The following is a 6,546-nucleotide window of genomic DNA, read 5'->3' as shown; positions in this document are numbered from 1 at the left end:
CCCTTTAGGCCGACCCCACTTTCACCCCTACTTAACTATGATGGCTTGAAGGTTCGATAAGTAAAATGGCTGTAAGCTTTGTGAGCATTTGGAATCACGAATATATTGTTAGGCTTCAACCCTTGGGTCATTTGCTTCTCATTGAACACAACAAAAGTGTATTCTCTACTCTACCCTCTATTTCTTTATCAAAGTCATCAAAGATTGGATTACCATCATAATTTTGCTCTATATCAAAATCATCATAGATTGGATCATTATTAAAATCTCATTCTTCACCAGAATAATCATGTGATAATCATGTTCTCCGTGATAATCATGTTCTCCATCAGAGTCATCATATATGGGACTACTATCATACACTGAAATGTCGAGAATCTCAATCGTCATCACATTATCTTGAAAATTGGATTGATTTCTAAGTAGTATGTAACGACTCGGGCGCTAACAAGGGCGGGGAGTAGCATCTCCGGGCAGGTTTCCAACTGGAAGGGTACGTGAATTAATCGAATCAACACCTGAAATAAGAGATTTCAAAGACTGTGCAGGTATGAGACTGTATAGTTGGGGATAACTTATAAAATTAATAACTAATAAGTAATACCTATACTAACAAGATGCATATACTTTTTGGTAGCTCATAACGGAAGAACTCCATAGTTAAGCATGCTTAACTTGGAGCAATTCTGGGATGAGTGACCTCATACGAAGTTTTCTTAAGAAGTGTGTGAGTGAGGACAAAGCACGCTGAAAAGTCTCATGTTAGTTTGCGGGGACAGTCACTGATCTTGCAAGTGATCATGCGTTACAAGTGGTATCATAGCAGGGCCTCTCTCCAGTACATTATAATTTGAAGACGAACCAAGGCTTCAAGCCTGACCTGATTTCTTAGCCTTGTGCAAGGTAAAATATTGGCCTAACTTGACCTATTTTCTAAAAAATACAAGGCCTGGTCTGGCCTTACAGGCCTATTAAGCCTACTAAGACGACATGTTGTAAATTGTTAACTATTTTTATAAGATCATTTCATAATTTTTTTTCGTAATAAAGTGTAAATTAATACAATTTCTCACAACTAGTGAATTTTAATTAAATCTTAAATTTAAAGTTAGCGAGACTAAAAAACATAATTTACACTGCAGATCCTAAAATAAAAATTACTATTAATCCAATGCAAACTACACGCCACAAAAACTTTGAGAAGAGTAATATATTCTTACAATGAAATAATCCATGTCGTTCTTTGCATTTGATGTAAAAAATAAAATAAAATAACTTTATGGCAAGATATTTTTCTAAAAGAAATAAAGTAGCCACCTATTCAAAATATCAAAGCAATGAGTCGTCATCAATGTAATACAACTTCAATATAACAACTTACATAATATAATTTTAATATTAGGCAGATAACATATCATATTATAATATAATATTAGTCACATAACATAATATTAAAATATTGAGCACTTATGTTATGTGATTCTAAAAACACACATATAAATGATTAAAGATGAAAAATCTAATCTAAATTACTGTTAGGGTCATTTAAATTTGTCTTTACCTTCTCATGGCAGTGTAATTTCATAATCCTCCATTCTATAACCATCGGCGGACCCACGTTGGAGCCGCTGTTTGCAAGTGCAGACATTAGTTTTGGGGAAAAAAAAAGGGAGTGAGTATCTTAACTGCTCGGGCACATATCACCTATTGTTGCAACTCTCTTACTATCTATCTTTCTTTCTTTACTTTGTTTCTTTTTTTTTCCCTTCATAATCATTCCTCTCTTTTAAGGAGCTTGCTACATATATATGCCTTGTTTCAATTATTACCCATTTCTCCTGGCTAGTCACTCTTTCGAGATGGTCAGCGAACCAAACAAAAAGAGGAATCATCCTGTGTTAGAGTCGATTAAATTTGTCTACAATCCATATTATGTTAAAATATGTAGCATTTTGGTCATTACAAAATGACTTTAAGGTGGTGTTTGGTTGGGAGCTTTTTAGGGATATCTATCTTTCTCAAGTATGGCTTTTAAAAACACCATGTTTGTTTCAATGTTTTTCACCAAAATCCCATCTATCCAATTTGTCTGGATTTATGAGAAACATAGATATCCGCACTGTTTAGAAACCCAATTTGAAGGTGGGATTTTTCGGAAAACCGGTTATCTGGCTTTTAATGCACTGTTGATTTCATAAAGTTACCTAATTTTCCCAGTAAAATTTTTCCCCACCAAACAACTTTTTTTTACATTTTTCTACCTATCCCACTTTATCTATCTTTCCAATCATTTCTCTATCTATCTCATTTCTGTACTATTCCAAAAAAAAATTCTTAACCAAACGCCCCCTAAAAATTGAATGAGGATGCTTACATGCCAAAGGTTGTCTCTAATTACTATTTTTTTTATGTTAAGTTGAATTTTTTTTTCTTGTTTATATTTTTTTATTTTTTTATGTATTTAAACTTGTTTTTTTAAAAAAAATTTAAGGGCCGCCACCACTAATTGTGCACACATAAATAAAAATTTTTGGGTCTGCCACTATCTATAGCAAAAGTTTATTCCATGGAGTTATTATACAATTAAATACTGGCTGCTAGAGGTGGCAAAGTGGGCGGCCCGCCATCAACCCGCCAAAAAATGAGTCAGCTCGCTCTGCCCCGCTTTTGAAAGTGGGTTGAAAAACTCGGCCCGTCCTGTCTGGCGGGTTGGACGGGTTGGCCCACCAGTCCGAGCCTATTTTACACTGACCCGCCTCGGCTCGCCATTAATCCGCCAAAAAATGAGCTCTTCCCGCCCCGCTTTTGAGATGAGTTGAAAAACTCAGCCCGCCCTGCCCCGTTTAGCTGGTGGGACGATTTGACCCGCCGAGCCGAGCCCGTTTTGCCGGCTCTATTGATTGCATATGGAAAATAAATTATATGTGTAGTGAATGTGTAAATATTTTTGCAATAAATTATATATGAAAAATAAATGTTGGCTATTTTACAAATTTTGTAGTCCTCATATTTTTAAGGGTGAGAATGCATTTCAATTTGTAAATTGAAACTCATTTTTAGTGATGCATGTGCCTTGAATGTGTAAATTTTATTTGCAATTTGTTTGAACCCCTAGAGTTTATTCAATTAACGTTACATGTATAAATTACATATATAGAATAAATTTGTTCAATTTATAATATCAAGTATAAATATTAATAAAAAAATATTTATATATAGGCCTGTAATAGGCTCAATCATGTTTTTTTGTTCAACAGGTCAGGTCAAAGGCAGGTCGAGCCTATGACAAGCAATCTGACCTAGTTATATTTCTAGTCGAAGGCAACTCAATGCCCTAATATCAAATGATCCCGAAAGCACATATAATAAGAGATTAAATAGAAAATTGGAATTTAGTAAAAGAGAAACCCTCCTATTCTTAATTATAATAATCAAAATAATAAAATATTCAACTCATATAATAAAGGTCTTAAGCATCCTTTTATAATTTAATTATAAATAAATCCAAAATCTAAAATTCTAAAAATAAAGAAAGAATATAAAAATAATTATAGTTAATTACAAATCAATCAACATTAATCATAATTAAATTAGGAAAATAATTAAATTAAAATAAAATAAAATAAATATATGCCTAAATCTCAAAATAATATATACAAACACAAGCACAGTTATAAATTAATTCTAACTGCATCAACCAGCCTTAGCAGGTGTAATCAACAATATATTGTAAGTGCTAACTTTTTAAGTAGGGGTTTGGTAAAAGGTGAAAAAGAAAATTCTAAAAAAAATGGAATAGGAAAAATTATTTGCCTATAATTGTTAGGAGGTAAATTAAAATATAATTGAATTTTTTTTCCCCATCATTTGCTTTTCTATATAAAATAGTTGGGGAAGATTATTATTGAAGGGGTGTAATTATTTTTTTCGATGTTGTGAAAAAATTAAACACAACATCAGTAAAATTAATTCAATATTTTTGAAAAAAATTTAGCCTACCAAACACTTTTTAGTAATTTATCCAAAAAAAAGCTATCCACCATGTTTCCAATTTTTTTTTTCTCATAATTTTTTTTTCTCTACCTTAGTTAAGTTTATTTCCGATCCTAAATTAATTAGAAATTGAAGTCTATTAAATAATGTCATGTAGCAAGAGCCCAAAAGAGACACACACGAGACAACCTGACACCTAAAAATATTTTCTGCAGACCTTCAGTGGTGAGTCTTGTTTAGGAAGTGGCCCAACTCAGGAATGTACCATATCACTCCATTGCAAATATGACAACCGTCACTGTCCTTTATTAGATTATTTCCCAACATGGCAATACCATTAGCATGCACATTAATAAAAAAGAATGTTATTCTCATTGAGAATAGTTTTTTATATTACACAGAGAAGTCACGTGTGTTATTATTAAAGGATAAAAAAAAAGAAAAAAAAAGAAAAGAAAAATAATGAATGAAATTTTTGAAGTGAGATAATATAAGATAATTACCTCATTTAAAATGAGAGTAATATTTTTCATAATAAAAAAGGACCCACTGGATCTTGAATGTAAATTGCAATGCAAAAATAGTTTTTCTTGTGCTTCAAAGTTGAAAGGGAATTGCCCTTTTCTTCTTTTGCATATCGCTGTTTTTTTTTTTTTTTTTTTTTAATATTTGTAAGTGGATGGGGTTGTTATCATGTTCATGTGTGACCAGAGAGACTTGAGAAAGATCCAATGTTATGCTTCCCTTATTCACCACCATAAAGGCAAACGCCCTTTCCATAATAATTTGACACCCTTTTTATTGACCTCAAAGTGAATTTGAATAAAGTAAAAAGGAAGTATCAACTATCTTTAGTTTAGTGCGAATGATTCTGGTTTTCCACTTAAAATTTGGAGTACGTTGTCCATGAAGACTACGGAAAAAAAGAAAGTTCTTCATTTGTTCATTTCGTGACACATTTTGACATTTATAGTTTAAACCATTCGAGAAATTTACTATCGACCTTCGTAGGCTATTGAAAATAAAATAAAAATACCGAAGGATTTTGACTCCAAATCGAAGACAAATATTTTTTATGGGTTAAAAGTTTCTTATGTTACATAAAAACGGCAACTCATTCCTGCACAAACACAATAACATAAGTCCCATGAAAGTTTAAAAAAGAAAAAAAAAAAAATTTGAAAGCTACGTGCTTTCTATCTACAGAAACGAAGTGAATTCTTATGTTATGTGAGAATTTTAATCCCCATTTTTTATATGATGTTAAAATTTTTACAAATCAGTAATTAATCGAGAAGAAACAAAAATAAACCATCATGTTCCCAAACTGCGAAAAGGAAAGTTAAGGTGATGGAAAAAAAATAAAAAAATAAAAGGGTGGCCAGGATTGGTGCCATAATTACGGATTAGCAGGGTAAATAAATTGAATAACTTTTATTTTTTTTGAAAACTATATTGAATAAAATTTGAAAAGGAAAAATATTCTTATTATCAAAATTTTTTACTATTAACTTACTACCTATTTAATCACCATTGAATTAAAGAAAGAATGCTAAAATATTTTTTTTTTTTTTAAATATTGATCCAATAACAATTAAATAAATAATAAATTAATAGTAAAAATATACCTACTTATTTAAAGGGTTTTATAAGAGTTATGTTGTAGGAAAAGTGATCGTGTTATGTTATAGAGATTCGTTTTGCGTGCCAAAGTTTTTTTTTTTTTTTGCTGCGGGCCCCACAAAATGTTGTGTGTGTAGGAAAATTTTTGTGGTCATGTTAAATGATAGATGATAAACCCTTATTTAAATTCCCTTTTCTTGTCATGATAAAATTTGGGCATTGGCATTGGCAAATAGAAAATTTGGTAGTGAGAGAGAGAGATGGCAACATCCATCGACCATTTCTGCTGTATTGGCGGGACAGTCTGGCGTACTTATCTTTGTACCTCGTTTTTCTCGCTTACTACCATACTACCCTTTTTCTTCTTATTTACTTCTCTGCCCTTCTCTCCATTTTTACCATATCTATTTCAAGGCATTTCATTTTGTTAAATAAATAGAATGGCATATCCTTACTTTCATTCGGTTCATCATTATATGTAGATTTGTTTGTTAGTTGATCGGTTTTTTTGTATAGTTCTTCCTCTAAGACCTCAACACATACGCAGAGTCTTGCGTTTCGAGAGGTAAGATACCGTTTTTAATCTTTCTAAGGCTAAATTTCACTGCAACCGGGCCCAACTATTTTTCTTGTGCGCTTTACACACCGAATCATCCCACTTGGAGCAATTTATCTACTAAACTCGCATGATAGAATGGATAGATCATTCAATTTAAAATTAATATAAAATAGATAATAGAAACTAATGTCAATAAATTCTCATAAATTTTCAATTAAAATCTTTTTATCCACCACCTCACACCTGTCTTTTCCTCTGAAATTAGATAATCAGTTAAGCTAAGTCAGCATAGTTCATTGGAAGATGACGACATGATGTGGCTTTCCACACGTTTAATTCGCCACCATGTTAGGCAAAATATTTACGGTACA

Source organism: Gastrolobium bilobum, unplaced genomic scaffold, assembly GCF_033153095.1.
Source record: "Gastrolobium bilobum isolate Gb01-03AN ecotype WA unplaced genomic scaffold, APGP_CSIRO_Gbil_v1 utg69057, whole genome shotgun sequence".
Classification (NCBI taxonomy): Eukaryota; Viridiplantae; Streptophyta; class Magnoliopsida; order Fabales; family Fabaceae; genus Gastrolobium; species Gastrolobium bilobum.
This window is presented reverse-complemented; position numbering follows the sequence as displayed.